Source organism: Petromyzon marinus, chromosome 26 (assembly GCF_048934315.1).
Source record: "Petromyzon marinus isolate PM22_M1 ecotype Great Lakes invasive population chromosome 26, UKy_Petmar_22M1.pri1.0, whole genome shotgun sequence".
Classification (NCBI taxonomy): domain Eukaryota; kingdom Metazoa; phylum Chordata; class Hyperoartia; order Petromyzontiformes; family Petromyzontidae; genus Petromyzon; species Petromyzon marinus.
Genome location: NC_133692.1, coordinates 10,584,331 through 10,608,086, shown reverse-complemented (window position 1 = coordinate 10,608,086; position 23,756 = coordinate 10,584,331). Strand labels below are relative to the sequence as shown.

At 47.1% G+C, this 23,756-nt stretch overlaps 1 long non-coding RNA gene across 2 annotated transcripts; it reads right to left on the bottom strand.

Annotated features, from left to right (window-relative positions):
- Window positions 1-3,900: 3,900 nt before the first annotated feature.
- Window positions 3,901-23,484, bottom strand: LOC142929169 (uncharacterized). Of its 2 annotated transcripts, XR_012945379.1 has the most exons (4): window positions 23,055-23,484; window positions 9,588-9,759; window positions 7,635-9,479; window positions 3,901-6,380 (listed from the first exon to the last, which is right to left on the bottom strand). It is a non-coding gene; the product is annotated as an uncharacterized LOC142929169 (long non-coding RNA). The 2 variants fall into 2 exon arrangements; XR_012945378.1 differs by lacking the exon at window positions 3,901-6,380 and having other exon boundaries at window positions 6,390-9,479.
- Window positions 23,485-23,756: the final 272 nt, after the last annotated feature.

Here is a 23,756-nt window from a genome sequence, read left to right as displayed (position 1 = left end):
ACAATTTAGATTGAAGTTATCAGGCTAACTCTGTACTACAACAAACAAATATGGAGAAACCAAAAGTTTTCAAAATCACCAAAATAAAGCTATAAAAAACAATGTAACGGTGATCATAGGAACTGTGATTCAAATTTAACAATAAACGATATATATAACATGTACGACCAAACTTTGCAGCCATAGCTGGCTACATGAGTCACTCCATAACAGCAGGAGTATCAGTAGCAGTATCAACATTTTTCAATACACCTTTAAAGATCAGCACACTATAATCAAAACATACGAGGGAGTAACGCTCATCACTGGCATCTCCCCGTCCAACACCTAGCAGTCTCTTGCCTACAACGGCTTGCAAGCTCCGACGGTTGCCCATGCAAGTTCAGATCAGGCTTCTGAGATCTTACGAAGTTGGGATCATTGTGGAACTTTATCGGGAGGAATTTAACGCTAATTAACAATTATCTGACGAGGCGGGGCTGTTGCCAGAGCGGCCGATTCAGTCAGTGGGTTGCGAGTTGAAATCCCGTCAGGGGTTGACCAGGCCTATCACGGATATCACGTTGTGGGAAGTCAGCAGTGGTCAACCGATTAACGACTACTCCCTGCCATGAGAATGTGGAATGGCACAGGGCGTTGGACAGATGTGCATTGCCCTATTGCTTGCTTGAAGAGAGAGGCACTGACTTGTGGTGGTATTGGCCATGACATGCATTTTAGATATAAATTATTTACACAATGAATGTATTATTCATGCATATCGTTTATATTGTAATTCATTTTGCCATTTTAATTGTCTTATTCCAATTTGTGAAAATTAAACAGAAAACCTTTCCATATTAAAAAAAATATAGCAATTGTAATTCTAACATGAAAAAAAATCTATATTAGAAAATGTCAGGCTGCAATATAAAATAATTAATGCGATGTTATTAATTAAATTTCCTATTGAAAAACGTATCTAGCCAAATTTAGACACGAAGCTCATTCCAATTTTAAAGTAAAAAAAAAATCCACACAACACGATGAGAACGAAGAAGCACTCAATTCACATCTAAAACTACGTCCATAACAGATGCTCAAAAAATAATTCCTTCCCAGATTAGTTTTTTCCTCCCCACCCCACTCAATCAGTGGCCACCGTTTATAACCAGGTGACAGCCCATTGAGATAGAGGTCGCCTTAGCAAAGGAGACCTGGGGCGATAACAGCAGAAGTGCAATACACGCCCATGCCAGATCTTTTTTTTAAGAAGTTCGCTTTTTTTAATTATTTCTAAAAGTGTCAACTGCGTAAGTTATGCTCCCTGAATGTTCACCTTGGGTAGAAGTGCCTTCTGCATTTGGGGGACTTCACAGCCAGAGTCATTTATCAGCCACAGTCCCGGCGCAGAGCGCGGTCGCCTCTCAGCCGTGGCTCAGGTGCAATGCGGTCCGCGTGCGGTCTCCACAAAGTCATGAGCCACGTGCGTGTGTGGGCAGTGGTGTAGTCGAGCGGTGGCACAGTGGTTAGCGCGCTGCGCTTCGAACCAGCCCAACCCGAGTTCGATTCCCGCTCGCGAACACGAACACAAAATGACGATTTCTGAACCGGTCCTGGGCCTCCCCTAGGTTGACTCATCCTCACGTGAGTACCTTGTGTGGTGTAGAAACATCGCCACTGGGGAGACAAAGGCGGCCGGACTTGGTGCTGACCACCCAGCCCCGCGTGTGCTGTGCCGGTAGGTCGTCGCTAACAGCAATTGACCACAAAGTCTGTTAAGGCTACACGGGGGATCTTTGTAATGGAGATGATTGCCATCGTCATCAGTTGCATCTTTATCAAATACTGGCAGTGATTTTAATGTATCCACCACAACGCTAGCCAGCATCATCATATGTACATTGGCATTAGCACGGTTGGCTAGATACGGTGCAAAATAAGTTCAACATACATTAATTAAGTATATACGATCATCGTCAACTAAGTACAACCACGTTCTCAGGGTGCAGCAGTGAATTGATCATGGACGATTATGATGATCGTGCATTATCATTTTCCTTTCCCTATAATCATCATCACGAGTTCAATAACCCGACCACCATGACCCCTTCGTCATCAAACGTCCATGATGAGGATTACCATCACCAGATGCATCATCATTTTCATCATTATCATCATTATTTTCATCATTATCATCATCATTATCATCAGTATCATCATTATCATCATCATTATCATCATCATTATTATCATCATCAACATTATCATCATCATTATTATCATTATTATCATCAACATTATCATCATTATCATCATCGTTATCATCATCATTATCATCATTATTATCATTATCATCAAGGATATCGTCAGTGCAACGTCAAAGACGTTGTACTGACGATATCCTTGTCAGCTTCGATGTGGTCTCTTTGTTCACCAAGGTCCCAGTACCTGATACCATTGAAATAATTGAAAATTTGGTCCAACATGGACTAGACCCCGATACACCTGCACTGGTTAGGCACTGCCTCAACAATACCTACTTTACTTGGAATGACTCCTTCTACAAACAAAATGAGGGTACCCCCATGGGATCCCCCTTGTCACCAGTGATAGCCAATATTTTAATGGAGAAATTTGAATCAGACGCCATCCAGACTTCCACCCTCAGACCTTCCCTGTGGAAGAGATATGTAGACGACACTTTCGTCATTTGGCCACATGGCCTCCCGGCTTTGAACCTTTTCCTAGACCGCATTAATTCCAGACACCCCGCCATCAAATTAACCATGGAAGTGGAGAAAGATGGCAAGCTGCCATTCTTGGATGTTCTGTCACCTGACCAGTGAATTAAAACATGTACATCTGGCCCTAAAAAGGAATGGATACTCTGACCGTACCATCCGCCAAGCTGTTTCTCCCTCCATACAGAAACAACCACTTGATACTCCGATCAAAACCATCACACTACCATATATAGCAGGCGTTACTAAACGATTTCCAAAATTCTAAACAAACACAAGATCCTGGTCCGGTTCAATACAGTACACAAAATCCGTGACTTGATCCCTTCCGTGAAGGATGTCATTCCTGACTTACAGTACCCCGGAGTTTACAAATTGATTTGCACCTGTGGTGACTGCTATATCGGGGAGACGAAACGACATGTCTCTGACCGAATTCGCGAACACAAATCAGATTTGAAACACGGCAGAATGAATTCTTCTGCCGTAGCTGATCACTGTTACAACACTGTGGGTGATCACGATATAATTTTCTCCGGTACCAAGGTTCTTTGCAAACCCACGGGTTTTTATCAGAGATTTGTTCACGAGGCAATTCAGACACAATTTCAACCGAGAGGATGGTTTCAAATGAAGCAACCATTGGAAAGATGTTCTGAATCAAACCAAACATTAAACAAATTTTCAATGGTACAGTATATTTTTTCAAGTAGTGGTATCCCAAACTTTCGCAGCTGCTTAAATTCCCTTTTCACACCATCAATATGTAAACTCCCCCCTACCCTCCCCCCCTCGCTGGTCTGCATATGCTCCCCTCCTGTACATCGTTCATCATGCTAAGTCCGCCAATTAAATGCTAATTTTTATGCTAATTCCTTTGTCAAGGCGCTCTGCTTCCTCTCACACAGCTTAAAGGTCGCGGTCTGAGCTTGGCTGTGTTCACTCCAGCGCTGTCCTCTAGACAGTCTGGTCCCTTCACCTGATGAAGGCCACTTGTGTTGTGGCCAAAACGTCGTGAATTTTTTTTATTTTTTGTTGTTTTTTACGTGACTTTACCGAATAGAACCAAAGAGTATGGATCCTTGCAGTCACGAAAGCTTTAAATCTAGAATTATCATTATCATCATCAACATTATCATCATTATCATCATCATTATCATCATCATTATCATCACTATCATCATGATCATTATTATCATTATCATCATTATCATCATTATCATTATTATCATCATCATCATTATCATCATTATCATTATCATCATTATCATAATTATTATCATCAATATCATCATTATCATCATCATTATCATCATTATTATCATCATTATCGTCAGCATTATCATCATTATCATCATTGTCATCATTATTATCATTATCATCATTATCATCATCATTATCATCTTCATCATTATCATCATCATCATCAATGTTATCATCATCATTATCATCATTATTATCACGCATTGTTAAAATGCCACTAGAATAATCTTCATCCTTTATATACTGTATCATCACCATCTTCTTGATGTACCTCCTTAATGTTATGCAGCATTAACATTTTTACAAAATGCGATTAACAAAATGCGATTAACAAAATGTTAATCGCATGCACCACGATAATCAATCTCTATCGATCATCATCTCCATCAGCAGCAGAAGCTACAACAGTAGCCGCAGCCACATCGGCATCACAATCATGTATTATGCACCAGTAGTCTAATCATCAGCCTTCGTGAGCCACCACCATCATCCATCCATCATGATCATGATGATCATCATTATGCACGCACCAACATCATCACGCACCACCATCATCATGCACACACCACCACCATCATCATCATCATCTGCCTCCATACATCATCATGCACGCACCACCATCATCATCATCTGCCTCCATACATCATCATGCACACACCATCATCATCTGCCTCCATACATCATCATGCACACACCACCACCATCATCATCTGCCTCCATACATCATCATGCACACACCATCATCATCTGCCTCCATACATCATCATGCACACACCACCATCATCATCATCTGCCTCCATACATCATCATGCACACACCATCATCATCTGCCTCCATACATCATCATGCACGCACCATCATCATCATCATCTGCCTCCATACATCATCAAGCACGCACCACCACCATCATCATCATCGTCGTTGTCCTGTTCGTACCCCCTGTCCTTGAGCGCCGTGAGTCGCATTCGCTCGGCGTCAGCTGCGTGCCGCGCTCATACAAATCAGCCGGGCAGCGCCGCCACCACGGTGGTGCAGTGCGGAACGTGCAGCTAATACCACGCGCACCATGCACGTTTACGCGTGTGTGTTTGTGTGTAAATAGGTGCTCGCTAACAGCACTTGCCCCTACAGTCTGTTAAGGCTATATGGGGGATCTTTGTCTTTGTTTGTGTGTGTATGTTGAACTTGTTTCGCGCCGTACGTGTAGCCAACCGCGTTAATCGGAGGTGCGGGGGAAGGACACAACAAACTAACACACAACAACAACAAGAAGAAGAAGCAGTTCTGAAGAAATTTGTTTGTCAATCTAGGTGATTTAATAGTGCATCATAGCTCACGTGGCTTCCTAATATCGGAAAGAAGAGCGTTCCAGACGGCCGCAGAAGCGCATCTGAACGCTGGTCTCGGAATGTTAGCATCCCACAGTCATCCCGCCTTATTATGTCACGTTTTTGTTATTATTATTATATGATTATAATACAATAATATATATTTATTATGGATAGGCATATACCTGGGAACTCTAGTGATAGGGCCTTACACCGAAAATCCCTACTCCGAGCCAGCCCAGCAGCAGCATTTCGAAAAACACCGAGCCCTGCACGTCATTAGAAACTAAACAATTAAACCATCTATTTTTACCAGGTAAGGGCCAATGAGCTATTTAGCTATTTTTCAGAAGCGACCTGGCCACAAATGATTGCTCACCGAAGTGGCTTATCACGTGGAAATAAATATAAGCCAAATACTCTTAGCGCACGTTTGTTCTAAATGTGGAGGGACAAACTTTGATGTTTTTCCTGGATTTTTCTGTTACGCGTAGTCACTTTAAGATGCTTCTTGTTCGTGTTTTTGTTTGTTGCGGTTGCACCCGAGTCAAGAGCCGCATGGCTCACAGGGTCATACCTAATAAATGAAACTGACACGGAATGCGTGGCTTCTATCCAGGGTCTCCAGTTGAATCCCAGCTGAAGCAAAGAGCCGCATGGCTCACAGGGCCATACCTAATCAAGGAAACTAAAACTAAACTGAAACCGGAGGACCCGGATAAAAATCCACGCGACCACAGAGACAGAGAGACACGCAAACTCCAAATACACAAGGCGTCAGGGTAGGGCTCGAACCCACGATCGCCTGTATACCAGGCGAGGTTAGTTAGCAGCTCGCCACCGTGCCATCATCATACCACTCCCGCGAAGCCCCATCCTTCCTTCCTGCCGTGGACCAACTCGCCCTGTGGGCCCTCTTTGCACCAACTGTGGCAGAGGAGGCTCAAAGGAACGCCGAGACGAGCAAACGATGGGCCGGTTTCAACCCTCGGTGTCTCATCAGCCGCGTCGGGCTTGCTCGCACCAACGCTGCTGAAAGTGCGCAGCTGCCCAGAAGTCCGAGTGGCTGCCGGGATGTGTGGAAAAAAAAAAACATTATTGCGCCATTGTATGTGGAGGAAAAGATATGTAAACGGGAGGCGTTCTGTCTCTCGATGTGTTTGTTCACACTCGTTCACGCGTACGTGGGTGACGCGTATGCGTCTGTGCGAATGCGTTTTGCATGTATCGTACGCAAATGCACGTGGACACGTGGAATGCCAGTAAGTGTGTCTACGTATATGCCGTGCATATACACGCGCTTGTGTGTGTGTATATGCGTGTGTGTGCGTGCGTGTGTGTGTGTGCGTGTGCGCGTGTGTGCGTGTGTGTGCGCGTGTGTGTGCGCGTGTGTGTGCGCGTGTGTGTGTGCTTCAAATTGAGGATGAACACCGGCCAGCAGATGGGCTGTCAGGACCCTCTCTCCGCTTTGAAATACGAATCCCATGGCGCTAATAAAGGAGGGTGATTTATGACCTCAAATGCCCCGGTGCATTTGGCAAGGATGGATACAGTGGGACGCGATGCACTGCTGTTTGTATATATAGCCACACACTGTATACTCACAAAGACAAAGACCCCCCCCCGTATAGCCTTAACAGCCTGCTGGGGCAAGTGCTGTTCGCGAGTAGCGCCTATGAAGGCCGGCACGGCTCACACGAGGGGGTAGGTGGCCAGCACCATGCTCCACATACTTCCCCTTGCAGCCTTGGAGACTGTAGGAATAAGTTCTGTTAGCGAACACCTATTAAGGTCAGAGTCCTCTATGCACCTCTGCAACTATCAACATCCCCTACACCACCGATTAGCACGTTTGGCTACGTGCGGTACGCAAGAAGTTCAACATACATCCCCTACACATCATGGACATGCATGCTGGCAGTGGTGGTGCTGGCCCATTTGAAGCCCGAAAAAAAATGAAAATTTTAGGGCCCAACATTTTTACTTTATTGTTTTTGAACTCTCGTGAAACGACAGAAGAGATACAGACGCCAGATATATAGAGACCTATGCAGCGAGATGAAACGATAGCGATACATACCCAGGCGGGATTGAACTGCGCAGATGAGAGAGGTTGCAGTGATATAAGACAATACTATAACGGCAGCTAATCGAAAGATAACGTCGCTATTTATTCACGAATCAGGGTGGGGGTCGGGGGCTCATTGAGCTACCCTGGGTGCCATAAACTTTCGCTCTGTGTCGTGTGTACATATTACACACCGTCTGTGTCGTGTGTACATATTACACACCGTCTGTGTCGTGTGTACATATTACACACCGTCTGTGCACACAGGGCGCTGATTAATCGCGGTGACGCTTGGGCAGATGAATCGCCCTGTCGTCGCCGGGAGCAGCCTCCTGCTGCTGATGTGGAAACCTTCTTATCGGCCTTCCTCGTGGCTGCCTGCGCAGCAGACACAAATGAACCACAATACCTCGCTGATCTCGTAAAGGAGCATAAACCACCACGCGAACTCCGCTCATCCTCGCAGCTGACATCGAACAAAATGCGGCGGTCACCGCATCGCGTGGCGCTTTCAGATGCGGTTCTGCGGCCCTCTGGAACGCCTCTGCCTTCACATATTAGGAAGCCGCTGGAGCTATGACACTTTTAAATCACCATCTAGATCGAAAACTCATTTCTTAAGAACTGTTTTTTTTTTGTGTTGAGTTTGTGGTGCATACCCCCGAACCTCCGATCAGCACGGTTGGCCATGTACGGTGGGAAAAAAAAAGTTCAACAGACATACGTACAGCGATGGGCCCAGAATCCCTATAGATCCTGTCTTTGCTTTGGGGACCTGTGAAGCAGCGGCCAGAGACTGAGGTCTGCACGAGGACCTCCTCCTGGGCAGCAGTGAAGAGCCCTGTCGCTCAGTCCTCCAGTACAAATGAAGATTCTGATTGCGAGGATATTGTGCAGCGTGTATTATTTTCGGAACGGGGACTCGGCAGTCAGGTTGAATGGATGAAGCAGGTTTACCTTGCGCCGTAGAGGTGGCGGGACAGCCGCGGATTGTTGAATTTGTGCGGAAGATTAACACCGACTCGTGGAAAGACGTCAGACGGAATAATTCATTCGCGTGCTTGTGGAGAATAGAAGCAAGGACATCGCTGAGCGGACAATACGACTTCCTTCAAATAGTTGTCTCTGCACGCTAAAAATAAAAAGTACTTGTACACATCCGACCAGACAGATAGCCTTCGGGGAGTGCATGATTTCAACAGGATCGGTCGACAGTGGAATAGTTTCAGCATCTATTATCTCATCAGCAGAGCAAGGCTTTACTCAAACCGACGCGTGTGCACGAATAATACTAATAATGCCCTTAGCTATCATGCTAACAATTCATATTATTTATAATAGTGCCAATTATTTGCTCTCGAAAGCCTCGCCGAGTCTCAAGACTCTTCGGAATGGGGGTCCTGCATTAGGACGCAGGGCATGTGGGAGGAAACCAATTGCAAGAGGGATGGTGACACTCCGAGCTCCGCACAGAGACATTAAAGTATCCTTGACCCTCCTGTCATCTCCTGGCCACACCGACGGCAGGCCCCGTTGGTCCCCCAACGCGAGCGTTAACTCGCGTTGTCGGTCTGGGCCACGGTGCAATAAATGAAATGCCCCTCCCTCCCTCCCTCTTTCCCTCCCTCCCTATCAACTGGTTCAATTTCTCCTCTCTTCGTAGCCAAGGCTGGCCGGGGCCCTTGCTTGCCCCGTGGGCCCTGGTCGTGTGGTCGCACCGCCTGCAAACTCACTCGATAGCTTTTGCCATGATGGGTTTAGTCTCAAACCCCCTGCTGAGTTTTCCGCGCTCCCACGAGACCGGGCCATTTGGTGGCAAGGCAGCACGCCACCCTCAATTCTCACGTTGGCTGCCCGCGCTCCACACAAATGGGCTATCAACCCTCAGGTCCTTGGGGACCACCACTGCAAAGCCCTTCGCGAGTCAGCCTCCAATCTATTCCATCCTGTGATGGGATGGATGCCCATTCATGTGTAAAGTATGTTCTCTCCATTCATTATCGTGTAGATGTGCTATTACAGTTGCAATGTGCGCGGTCCCACTCGTCGCTTTTGCTCCGGTCTCGGAGGAGCGGATGTTCGAGGGTGATCTGTATTCTGCAAACGAAGGGGCGTGTGCACACGCATAGGGAAATATAAATTAAAATTATGTATCGCCTCAATCATGATCAAAGACAACGTTGTAAATGAATCAAATGTACGCACCGTTGGGTAATGTTTCAAGGCAGCGGGTTGTTCTTTGTTGATAAATAGATCAGTCGGCCTTCTTCGGAAATCTTGCGAACATAGACTCCACATGTGGAGCTGCCCTCGGAGGACGATGGCTCGCGCGCGCTGGTCTCGCCGTCACGGGAATCACCGGTTTGATCCCCTGCCTCTGTCGACGTTTCAGCACAGAGAGTTATAGCACGGTCAGTCGATCAGGAGTTGGCACGTGGTGGCAACAACGCGTAGGTCTCATGAGATCTCCCTCTAGTGGAGCCCTTTCCCCCATGCAGTGCCATGAACAAGAGCCAGAAATTCCAGGGCTCCGCCTTTACATCGACAGGCTCTACATCCCAGCGTTGTCCAAACTGCTCCTCGGGACAACCTACAATTGAGCACTCTCTGTAAACACGTCTTTTTCACGTTTACCAGTCTCTTCCACTTGGAATACGAAGTGAAGCCGTTGGACACTACACGCGCCGGATGATTGCCAAACATGTTCCGCGCGACGCAGAGAGAAGCTCTCTGCGTCAGCTACACGGAAGATCTTAATCGTTATTTGGATCAGCGATCTCTATGTCACGTGACAAAGATCCCCCGTGTAGCCTGTAACAGACTGTAGGGGCGTGTGCTGTTAGCGAGCACCTATGAAGGCCGGAACGGGACACGAGGGGGTGGGTGGTCAGCACCACGCCCGACCGCCTTTGTCTCCCCAGTGGCGATGTTTACACACCGCACCAGGTACTCATTTGAGACTGAGTCGACCTAGGGGAGGCCCGGGACCGGTTCAGATAATTGTCACGGATGTTGGCCGTGAGCGAGACACGAACCGGGGTCGCTGGGTTCATAGCGCAGAGCGCTAACCGCTACACCACCGCTCCCCACATGAACACACTCACACACACAGACACAAACACCCGGATGATATCTCGATCGTAATTTGGATCAGCGCTCTCTTACGTCACGTGGGGCACGTTTAGCATTCATCAGGCGCGGTGCAGCCTGAATTGTAATGACAGAATTTGTCTTTGAATGGAGAATATTGGTCAACACGAAAAGGCTCGACTGTGCAGCGCACCGGGCAGCGTTTGTGTTAACTTCGTGGAGAAATCGTTTGTGAGAACGTCGTTGAGCTATCGTTTGTGGGAACTTCGTGGACAAGTCGTTTGTGAGAACTTCGTGGAGCTATCGTTTGTGAGAACGTCGTTGAGCTATCGTTTGTGAGAACTTCGTGGACAAGTCGTTTGTGAGAACTTCGTGGAGCTATCGTTTGTGAGAACGTCGTTGAGCTATCGTTTGTGAGAACTTCGTGGACAAGTCGTTTGTGAGAACGTCGTTGAGCTATCGTTTGTGAGAACGTCGTTGAGCTATCGTTTGTGAGAACTTCGTTAAGCTATCGTTTGTGAGAACTTCGTTGAGCTATCGTTTGTGGGAACTTCGTTGAGCTATCGTTTGTGGGAACTTCGTTGAGCTATCGTTTGTGAGACCTTCGTGGAGCTATCGTTTGTGAGACCTTCGTGGAGCTATCGTTTGTGAGAACTTCGCTGAGCTATCGTTTGTGAGAACTTCGCTGAGCTATCGTTTGTGAGAACTTCGTTGAGCTATCGTTTGTGTTAACTTCGTTGAGCTATCGTTTGTGGGAACTTCGTTGAGCTATCGTTTGTGAGAACTTCGTTGAGCTATCGTTTGTGAGAACTTCGTGGAGCTATCGTTTGTGGGAACTTCGTGGAGCTATCGTTTGTGAGAACTTCGTTGAGCTATCGTTTGTGAGAACTTCGCTGAGCTATCGTTTGTGAGAACTTCGTGGAGCTATCGTTTGTGAGACCTTCGTTGAGCTATCGTTTGTGGGAACTTCGTGGAGCTATCGTTTGTGAGAACTTCGCTGAGCTATCGTTTGTGAGAACTTCGCTGAGCTATCGTTTGTGGGAACTTCGTTGAGCTATCGTTTGTGAGACCTTCGTGGAGCTATCGTTTGTGAGACCTTCGTGGAGCTATCGTTTGTGAGAACTTCGCTGAGCTATCGTTTGTGAGAACTTCGCTGAGCTATCGTTTCTGTTAACTTTGTTGAGCTATCGTTTGTGAGAACTTCGTTGAGCTATCGTTTGTGTTAACTTCGTTGAGCTATCGTTTGTGAGAACTTCGTTGAGCTATCGTTTGTGAGAACTTCGCTGAGCTATCGTTTGTGAGAACTTCGCTGAGCTATCGTTTCTGTTAACTTCGTTGAGCTATCGTTTGTGAGAACTTCGTTGAGCTATCGTTTGTGTTAACTTCGTTGAGCTATCGTTTGTGAGAACTTCGTGGAGCTATCGTTTGTGAGAACTTCGCTGAGCTATCGTTTGTGAGAACTTCGCTGAGCTATCGTTTCTGTTAACTTCGCTGAGCTATCGTTTGTGAGAACTTCGTTGAGCTATCGTTTGTGTTAACTTCGTTGAGCTATCGTTTGTGGGAACTTCGTTGAGCTATCGTTTGTGAGAACTTCGTTGAGCTATCGTTTGTGAGAACTTCGTGGAGCTATCGTTTGTGAGAACTTCGCTGAGCTATCGTTTCTGTTAACTTCGTTGAGCTATTGTTTGTGTTAACTTCGTGGAGCTATCGTTTGTGTTAACTTCGTGGAGCTATCGTTTGTGTTAACTTCGTGGAGCTATCGTTTGTGAGAACTTCGCTGAGCTATCGTTTGTGGGAACTTCGTTGAGCTATCGTTTGTGTTAACTTCGTGGACAAGTCGTTTGTGAGAACTTCGTTGAGCTATCGTTTGTGTTAACTTCGTTGAGCTATCGTTTGTGTTAACTTCGTGGAGCTATCGTTTGTGTTAACTTCGTGGAGCTATCGTTTGTGAGAACTTCGCTGAGCTATCGTTTGTGGGAACTTCGTTGAGCTATCGTTTGTGTTAACTTCGTGGAGCTATCGTTTGTGTTAACTTCGTTGAGCTATCGTTTGTGTTAACTTCGTGGAGCTATCGTTTGTGGGAACTTCGCTGAGCTATCGTTTGTGGGAACTTCGTGGAGCTATCGTTTGTGGGAACTTCGCTGAGCTATCGTTTGTGAGAACGTCGTTGAGCTATCGTTTGTGAGAACTTCGTTGAGCTATCGTTTGTGGGAACTTCGTGGAGCTATCGTTTGTGGGAACTTCGTGGAGCTATCGTTTGTGGGAACTTCGCTGAGCTATCGTTTGTGGGAACTTCGTGGACAAGTCGTTTGTGAGAACTTCGTTGAGCTACCCCCGCCTCCTCCCTATGGAAAAAAAAAACGCATTTCCGGTCTAGGGCTGTTTCATGGCTACAAAACAAAGACATCGTTCCACCTGTGCGGTCTGCATAGCTCGCTGGGGGCAAGTGCTGTTCGCGAGCACCAAGACGGTGGTGACGTTTACGCACTGGTCCGGGTACTTACTTGAGGCTCAGTGGATGCAGCGAAGGCACATGACTATTGCAAATATCACTCGCCACTGATGTTAGCCGTGGCTGTGGAATGAAACCCGGGTCACCCGATTCATAGTATGGTATGCAAAATGTCACCACACAGCCCTTCACACACACACACAAGTGTAGCTTCCTATTAGGAGATACATTACGGCACTTATGCAGTTCTATTTTTGCTGCTCATAGGTGAAATTGGCCAAATATTCCATTAGAAGGCCCTCCTGGTTCAGGTTTTGCTGGATAAATAAAAGCCATTACAACCCGCGTTGCCAGTGTGGCATGGCAAGCCTTCATCCAGCTGTGATATAACAAGGGCTGATTTAATATAATTTCACCTTTTCATTCCCTGTCTCCTGAATGAATATATTTAAATGTAAAAAAAACCCCAATGACGTGTGCATGTTTGCTCTGTCCTGTTATCTTTTATCACAAGAAAAGGTTAATGGACAAAGCCACTGAGAGACACGTGCACATACATTGGAATATGGAATTTCCACACGTGGAAATGGTCATCACCCAATGCTCATAACTACATCACGCCACGCCGTGCTGATGAAACTCCGAGACTTTGAAACAAATCCAGATGTTTGTTGCTCAAACACCGCTGGAAAAAAAAAACACAACAACTGCGTTCCGCAAAGTCCCGTGGTCGCGTGGATTTTTCTCTGCGTCCTACGGGGTTTTCCCTCCACATTTAGAACCAAGAGTATTTGACTGCTGATATACATTTCCACGTGATAAGCCACTTCGTTGAGCTATCATTTGTGGCTAAGTCGCTTCTGAAAGAGAGCGAAATAGCTCAGCGGGTCTTACCTGGTAAAATAAACATAGCAGTAGTCGTAATTATATTACATTTTTTTTGCCGATGATGATGAAGAAGGCACTTGTTCATTTGTGAATTCGTGGACCCATCGGTGCAGTGCACTGGTCACGCCGTTGCACAGTTTTCACAGATACGTGAATGCGTTCGCTGGCTCGGGCTGAGAGACACTGCCAAGCTTCAGAGATCAAAGCTGTAATGGGGTCATGCATCCGTACATCTTCACCAGAAAGAGGCTCTGACTCATAAAGAGTCAATAGACTCCCTGCCAGTAAAGGACCGAACCTGTCTATCCGGTGGTGCGATGCTATCGTTTTAATGCCCTTGTCCCTGTACGCGGTAGAACAGTGGTGCAGGGGTTCACACACTGCACCCTGAAGCCGGCAACCTGAGTTTGATTCCGGGCCTGGTGACCGATATTCTGGGTACCCTCTTCACCAACCTGCACTGATCAGCCTGGTGAAGTAGGGTCAAACAACCCCCACGACCGACACGCTATGGCGTGGCTTTTATCCATCAGTGGATTGACAAACACCTGTAAATTGCTTTAATTATACTGCTCGCATGCACCAGTATCACATGCGGTGTCTTTGCCCGGTGGTTAGCATTGCAGTCAGAACACTAAACTCTCAATTGGAAGGTCGCGAGTTGAATTCCCAATCGGTAATCGACTGGGTCATCAAAATGAGTGACACTTTGTGGTACTATCATTTGGACGAAGCATGGGGTTCTCCCGGTCATTTTAATTGGGAATGTTCAACTCTGGCTCGGATGAGTGCCGCTCCACAATCGTTTGTGAGGCACCGTGAGTCTTTGTTGTTCCGTGAACGAGCCTCACGATTGGACATCCGTCTTACCGCAGGATGAATAGATTTGGAGGCTGACTCGCTAAGGGCTTTGTGGCGGTTGGTCCCTGAGGGCCTGATGGTTGATAGCCCAATTTCTAGAGCACGCCGACAGCAACGTGAGAATTGTGGGCGGTGTTGCTGTCTGACACCAAAGTCGCCCTCAATGCACCCGATCCCGTTGGATCTCAGACAGCTAAGCAGGATGGAACCTCGATAGTGCATGGATGGGCGACCCCCATGCAGAACAGCTGTTACAGGCAGTGGGGCTAAGTCGGAGGGCATCAGAGGGCATTATAGAAATAAAATCGGTGTGGATTTTAAGATCATGCTGTTAACATACAGTGAGGGAAAAAAGTATTTGATCCCCTGCTGATTGTGTACGTTTGCCCACTGACAAAGAAATGCTCAGTCTATAATTTTAATGGCAGCTTTATTTGAACAGTGAGAGACAGAATAACAACAACAAAAATCCAGAAAAACGCATGTCAAAAATGTTATGAATTGATATGCATTTTAATGAGCGAAATAAGTATTTGACCCCTCTGCAAAACATGACTTAGTACTTGGTGGCAAAACCCTTGTTGGCAATCACAGATGTCAGACGTTTCTTGTAGTTGGCCACCAGGTTTGCACACATCTCAGGAGGGATTTTGTCCTACTCCTCTTTGCAGTCATTAAGGTTTCGAGGCTGGCGTTTGGCAACTCAAACCTTCAGCTCCATCCACAGATTTTCTATGGGATTAAGGTCTGGAGACTGGCTAGGCCACTCCAGGACCTTAATGTGCTTCTTCTTGAGCCACTCCTTTGTTGCCTTGGCCGTGTGTTTTGGGTCATTGTCATGCTGGAATACCCATCCACGACCCATTTTCAATGCCCTGGCTCAGGGAAGGAGGTTCTCACCCAAGATTTGATGGTAAATGGCCCCGTCCATCGTCCCTTTGATGCGGTGAAGTTGTCCTGTCCCCTTAGCAGAAAAACACCCCCAAAGCATAATGTTTCCATCTCCATGTTTGACGGTGGGGATGGTGTTCTCGGGGTCATAGGCAGCATTCCTCCTCCAAACACGGCGAGTTGAGTTGATGCCAAAGAGCTCCATTTTGGTCTCATCTGACCACAGCATTTTCACCCAGTTGTCCTCTGAATCATTCAGATGTTAATTCGCAAACTTCAGACGGGCATGTATATGTGCTTTCTTGAGCAGGGGGACCTTGCGGGCGCTGCAGGATTTTAGTCCTTCACGGCGTAGTGTGTTACCAATTGTTTTCTTGGTGACTATGGTCCCAGCTGCCTTGAGATCATTGACAAGATCCTTCCATGTAGTTCTAGGCTGATTCCTCACCGTTCTCATGATAATTGCAACTCCACGAGATGAGATCTTGCATGGAGCCCCAGGCCGAGGGAGATTGACAGTTTTTTTGTGTTTCTTCCATTTGCAAATAATCGCACCAACTGTTGTCACCTTCTCACCAAGCTGCTTGGCAATGGTCTTGTAGTCCATTCCAGCCTTGTATAGGTCGACAATCTTGTCCCTGGCATCCTTGGAGAGCTCTTTGGTCTTGGCCACGGTGGAGAGTTTGGAATCTGATTGATTGATTGCTTCTGTGGACAGGTGTCTTTTATACAGGTAACGAGCTGAGATTAGGAGCACACTCTTAAAGGGAGTGCTCCTAATCTCAGCTTGTTACCTGTATAAAAGACACCTGGGAGCCATAAATCTTTCTGATTGAGAGGGGGTCAAATAATTATTTCCCCCATTAATATGCAAATCAATTTATAAAATTTTTGACATGCATTTTTCTGGATTTTGTTGTTGTTATTCTGTCTCTCACTATTCAAATAAACCTACCATTAAAATTATAGACTGATCATTTCTTTGTCAGTGGGCAAACGTACAAAATCAGCAGGGGATCAAATACTTTTTTCCCTCACTGTATATGGTTTTAAAACGGCTGACCCCACATTACTTGCCGGAACTAATACATTTATATATTCCATCAAGGTCCTTAAGATCTTCTGATCTCCAACTGCTCAGCACTCCCATGTCTACAGGTCGCGCTCTTGTGGTGCTCGGGCTTTTGTTTGCGTGGCAGCCAAGCTTTGGAACGCCTTGCCACTTGAAGTCAGGCAATCAGGGTCGGTAGATAGATTCAAGTCTGCTGTGAAAGCCATCTCTTTAAAGTGGCCATCCCTCTTTAGTTTGGTCGGTTGTCCTGGTTCTGTTTGTGTTTCCTGCTTTTCATGCCATGCGCATTAGAATCCCAACATGGAATGTGCTTTATACATTTTAATTGTTATTTTATTATTTTATATATATATATACCCTTTGCCTTCCCCAGGCAGCGTGGTGAAATATAGTCAAGTCACCCCCATGGCTTATGGCATTGCGAGCCCCGAGTCCAGCAGTGCATGTACGATGTTCCAATTGGAGATATGGCCTGGATGTGACACCGGCATATGCAAACGTATGCTGCTCAGTACGCATGTATCGCACGTGTTCAGGGAATGTTTCGCGGAATGATGTATCGCTCAGCTACTTCCGTCGTGTACAGTATGCACCTTTAAATCTAAATAGAACTGCTTTTTGTGTTCAGTTTGTTGTCCTCCTCCCGCACCTCCGATTAGCACGATCGGCTACGTACGGTGCTAAATAAGTTCAATATGCATACTCACCTTAGGCTGAGTAGACATAAGTTTAACGCGTAGGCTGTCGCGATCAATGATTCATGATAAAGGTTTTTGGGTTCGATCGCGTTCGTATAAATGTGTCGTGACCCTCCACCACCCGACACAGCGAGTAAGGTTTGTCATGTAAACAAAACGTGCCAATTAGTTTACTACTTAAGCCCACCGGTGTGTTGGAGAGTAAATCCACAACATTTTCATTTTGAGCAGTACGACATTTCGCTGGTAATTACATCCAGCATCATTGGGCGATTTGGCAGAAGAGTGAAGCAATCCACCTGCTTCCGGTCTTAAATAGAGAAAGACGACGCCTCTCATAGAGACCTAAGACCGTTTTAACGATCATTCGACACTGATGTTAGCCTTGGCCAGGAATAGAACTGGGACTGATGCGTTTGTAGTGTAACGCGCTAACTACTACGCCATAGGCCCACCGCTCCCCCCACAACGATATAGACAACGATCCGCCCGTATAGCCTCTACCAGATTGTTGTTAGCTATCAGTATCAAATATTTGAAAACGTTTCCTGGGCCTCACCTATGTCGACTCAGACTTAAATGAATATCTGCATTAACATCAGCATTGGAAATAATAAAAACATAAAACGCGGTCGGGCGTGATTTCGGCCACGCGCCGTTGCCGGCCTTAATAGGTGCCGGCTAACCGCCCTGGCCCCAACAATCTGTGTCAGCTACACGTGGGGGGCATCTTTGTCCCTTGTCCCACAAGGACAAACGCACGCACGCACGCAAGCAAAGGGGAGCTTGCCGCCTCGCTTTGCCCACGTGGCCAACAAAGCCACGTGCTTATTATGATGATGATGCGTGCCTCTGGCGGATGCACGTTATGGTCACGTGATGTTCACGTTATGGTCACGTGATGTTCACGTTATGGTCACGTTATGTTCACATTATGGTCACGTTGTATTCAAGTTATGGTCACGTTATGTTCGCATTATGGTCACGTTATGTTCGCATTATGTTCACGTTATGGTCACATTATAGCCACGTTATGTTCACGTTATGGTCACGTTATTTTCACGTTATGTTCACGTTATGTTCACGTTATGTTTACGTGATGTTCACATTATGTCCACGTTATGTTCACGTTATGGTCACGTTATGTTCACATTATGTTCACGTTATGGTCACGTGATGTTCACGTTATTGTCACGTGATGTTCACGTTATGGTCACGTGATGTCCACGATATGGTCACGTGATGTTCACGTGATGGTCACGCGCGCAGTGGTCGAGTGCCAGGGAAGCAGGAGGCGCTGTGAGAGCTCGAGCAGTCCTTCGATGGCTTCACGTCATAGCGTCAACCCTCAGGCTACCTGGGAAGTTCTGGGAATTCTAAACGGCACTTAACGTTCCCAGTCAGCCTGGCACGAGTCACTGCGTGAGCCAAGCGCACGTGTTATATGTGTGTGTGTGTTGCCCTCATAGGTGCTTGCCAACAGCACTTGTCCCAACAGCCCGTTAACGCTATACGGGGGATCTTTGCATCGGATTTTTTTGCTTGTGTCTGCTTTTTTTTTTAAACAAATGACAAGAATAATCTTAGCTCTTTCGGTAAAGTCACGTTGAAGGGAAACAATAAAATAATAAAATATATATAAAACTATAAAAATTCTCACGACGTTTCGACCATCAGGTGTGCCGGTTCGCATTAATTAATTTATTTTTAAACGGTTTATTTATTTATTTATAAAAAACGCCAGCGCCACGCGCAGCGATTTGGCAGTTTATTTAGAAGGACTAGTCCATCTATGTTCTGAAAAGAGGAGGGGGGAGACGAAAAATTAATGTATGCTGTCTGAAAGCCACCATAAGCGTGAACAATCAATTAAGACCTGAAATGGTTTATCAAATCTTTCCAATGATTGCTAAGCCAGAATCCATCTTCTCGGTTGAAATTGTCTCTGTGCTTGTATATGTGGATAGCCTCATGAACGAATCTCTCATGGTAGCCAGATGGCTTACAAAGCACCTCTGTCTTGGAGAAGTCAGTGTCATGTGAGCCTACTGAATTAAAACAGTGATCTGCCACGGCCGAGGTGTTGGTCCTACCGTGTTTAAGGTCTGCTTTGTGTTCACGAATGCGATCCGAGACATGTCGTTTGGTTTCTCCAATGTAACTACTACCACAGAGGCAACTTAGTTTGTAGACACCAGCTTTAAATCAAAATTTAAAATGACAAGAAATTCAACTGCCGTGTCATCGAACCGGCGATCTCTGGATGGCAAGTCCAGTGTCGCGAACGAGTGCGCACACCGGCATCGCGACTTTAGAATAAGTCTTGCAGCTTGATACCTTTGTCCGAATTGTCACGTGGGTACATTAGGGACCGTCCATAAATGACGTCACGCACCTGGGGGGGGGGGGGGTCAGACATTTGTGACGATGTGTGACGAGGGGGGAGGGGTTGAGAAATGTGACGTCATATCAAAATGCCCAACTTTAAATAAATATAGACACGTTCTACTTAATTCAATATACTTTTTTATGTTTTCTCCTACAACAGAGTGCAGCGCCACATTAAATACGCACTACAATGACAATAGTTTAAAGCGATATGAAGCGTATATATTTTTTGGGGGGAGGCAGAGCTTTGTGACGTCATATTTGAGGGGGGTCTGACTTTTTGTGACGCCCTGTGACGAGGGGGAATCGTCAAAAATCGCGTGACGTCATTTATGGACGGCCCCTGACTTGATACCTTTGTCCGAATTATCACGTGGGTACATTAGTCACTTGGAATTGTGATGTTTGTGGTTCAGATGAAGATATAAACAACACACACACACATCGCGCTGTACCTATGACGGGCTGGTACCGGGGAGTTTTATAGGGCAGCGAATTAATTAAACTTTGTCACGCTAATGACGTTGGGTTTTATTACTCAGCAGTAACAGAGCTCGGGGCAGGGTAGCAGAGTGAGCATTAGGGCGGGCGGATGCATGTCCATAAATGGGCATTGCTCTTCGAAACGAATTCTCACTTGGCATCGTGCGCCTTCGGGTCTGCTGTGTACACGTGACTTGTGTGTGTTGTTGTACACGCGTGTCGCTGGTGTGTACACGTGACTTGTGTGTGTTGTTGTACACGCGTGGGGCTGGTGTGTACACGTGACTTGTGTGTGTTGTTGTACACGCGTGGGGCTGGTGTGTACACGTGACTTGTGTTGTTGTACACGCGTGGGGCTGGTGTGTACACGTGACTTGTGTGTGTTGATGTACACGCGTGGAGCTGGTGTGTACACGTGACTTGTGTGTTGTTGCTGTACACACGTGGGGCTGGTGTGTACACGTGACTTGTGTGTGTTGTTGTACACGCGTGGGGCTGGTGTGTACACGTGACTTGTGTGTTGTTGCTGTACACACGTGGTGCTGGTGTGTACACGTGACTTGTGTTGCTGTACACACGTGGGGCTGGTGTGTACACGTGACTTGTGTGTGTTGTTGTACACGCGTGGGGCTGGTGTGTACACGTGACTTGTGTTGTACATGCGTGGGGCTGGTGTGTACACGTGACTTGTGTGTTGCTGTACACGCGTGGAGCTGGTGTGTACACGTGCCTTGTGTTGTACACGCGTGGGGCTGGTGTGTACACGTGACTTGTGTTGTTGTACACATGTGGTGCTGGTGTGTACACGTGACTTGTGTTGTTGTACACATGTGGGGCTGGTGTGTACACGTGACTTGTGTGTGTTGCTGTACACGCGTGGGGCTGGTGTGTACACGTGACTTGTGTCTGTTGTTGTACACACGTGGGGCTGGTGTGTACACGTGACTTGTGTGTGTGTTGTTCTGTACACGTGGGGTTGGTGTGTACACGTGACTTGTGTGTGTGTTCTATACACGTGGGGCTGGTGTGTACACGTGACTTGTGTGTGTGTGTTGTTCTATACACGTGGGGCTGGTGTGTACACGTGACTTGTGTGTGTGTGTTGTTCTATACACGTGGGGCTGGTGTGTACACGTGACTTGTGTGTGTGTGTTGTTCTATACACGTGGGGCTGGTGTGTACACGTGACTTGTGTGTGTGTGTTGTTCTATACACGTGGGGCTGGTGTGTACACGTGCCAGTCGTGTTTCTCGCGGGCGGCACGGGGACTGTACCACTGTGACATCGGATGGGGGTGCTACTGAGAGGTGTTGCTGGAAGCTGCACGGACTCTCTGCGTATTTTGTTCGTGTGCTTCCCGTATATTTGCACACCTAGCCTGGCACGCAGTGACGACGTCACCCCGGTTTGCGTGCGTATTAAACGTGTTTGTTTTGTATGTGTTTTATCATCAACGTGTGTCTGTTTTACGTATTTATTTGTCATCGTGTGTGTGTCTGGGTATGTCTTTGCGTATGTAGATCCACTCAGCCTTAAATGGCATGGTAGATAAATACTCTGGCATGATTTGAGGCTGAGTCGACCTAATGGGTGCTCGCTCACAACGAGTCTACGTAGGCTATACGGGAGGGTCTGTATTCGGTACGTGTGTGTTCGTTAAAACAATGTTGTCATCATCAAAGTCGCACATCCACACGTCCTTCAACGTCTGATTTGCAGTTCAGTCCATCTCATGAGTACAGGCAAGAACACACACAACATAAATACATACATGCATGTTGAACTTCTTTCCCACCGTACGTATACATACACATGCACTCAAATGCATACATATACATTGCCCTTACAGCCCCACGTACAAAGCAATATACGACCGTCATTCGCCAGCAAGTGGCGGTGACGTCAACCCGCGGCGCTTGTACCAGGCTAGGTGCACGTTGGTGCCACAGGAAAGTGTCCAAGGCAAGCTGGTGGCGGGCCAATTGCCATGCCCCAGGTGTTATGGGTTAGCTGAATGAAATTACTGGCAGATGTCAAAATTGTGTCTTGCCAATATACAGGGTGGCCCAAAAGTCAGGACACATTGTTATAATTATTTTAACAAATAACTACATCTGGTTATGTCATATATTTTTTTACAAATGTTCAAACTGACTACCATTAACATGAACGCACGCGTGAATTCAATTTTAATTCCCAGTGGCGACGTTTACACACCACACCGGCTCCTCATTTGAGGCTGAGTCGACCTACAGAACCGCCGATTATCACGGTTGGCTATGTACGGCGCGAAAGAAGTTCGACGTACAAACATGCATCGGTCCTTTGGGATGCAACGTGGCCACCGAGTTGTGAACGACGTACAACCCATAGGCTATCGGACAGCAACACAGCCTCGTCTCTGCATTGACTCCCCACCGAGACCCCGCATCAGTAAAACATCCGTGGCAGCAATCATCACGATCGTCGCCATCACCATCACGAGCGTCGTTATCATCGTCATCGTCACCACCACCACCACGGCACCACCGGCGCCGTGGTGGTGGTGGTGATGGTGCCGTGGTGGTGACGATGGTGCCGAGGTGCTGGTGACAATGGTTCGTGGTGCTGGTGGTAGTGACGATGGTTTCGTGGTGCTGGTGGTGGTGACGATGGTTTCGTGGTGCTGGTGCTGCTCATAGCGGTCACGTGCACGCGAGCTCCAAAGGCAGACGTATATACATCCGTGTCGCGTGCGTATGCATGGTTAGTGTGCGTGTGTGTGCGTGTGTGGGTGTCTGCGTGGGTGTCCACGAGAGTGTGCGCTTGCACATGTGGGGAGCGGTAGTGTAGCGGTTTGCGCTACGAACCTGGCGTCCCGGGGTTCGATTGCCGCTCGCGGCCAACACCAGTGACGATTATCTGAATCGGTCGTGGGTCTTCCCTAGGTCGACTCAGCCTAAAATTAGTACCTGGTGCGGTGTGTAAACATCGCCACTGGGGAGACAAAGGCGGTCGGGCGTGGTGCTGGCCACCCACCCCCTCGTGTACCGTTTCGGCCTTCATAGGTGCTCGCTAACAGCACTTGCCCCAGCAGTCTGTGAAGGCTATACGGGGGATCTTTGTCTTTTTGTGATTGCACATGTGTGGGTGTGCGTGATTGATCGTGCGCGCACGTGTGTGCGTGTGAGCCTGCCTCTGTGCATGTGACTATCTTAACCGGTCCTGGGGTTCCCCCTCGGTCTAATCAAGTCTCAAAAACGAGTACTCTGTGCGATGTGTAATCATCGCCACTTGGGGAGACAAAGGCGGCCGGACGTGGTGTTGGCCACACGAACCCTCCTCGCGTGCCGTGCCGGCCGTCGTAGGTACTACTCGTTAACAGCACTTGCCCTCCCAGTCTGACAGGCTATACGGGGGATCTTTGTCCTTGTATGCGTATGTGTGCGTGCGAGTGAGTGAGTGCGAGCCTACCTACCTATGTGTGCCTCGCTACATCATCAGCACGTCCCGCCTCCTTTTCATGGAGGAGGCTCGGAATACGCGGCGATGATGGTGTGAACAGACGTGAC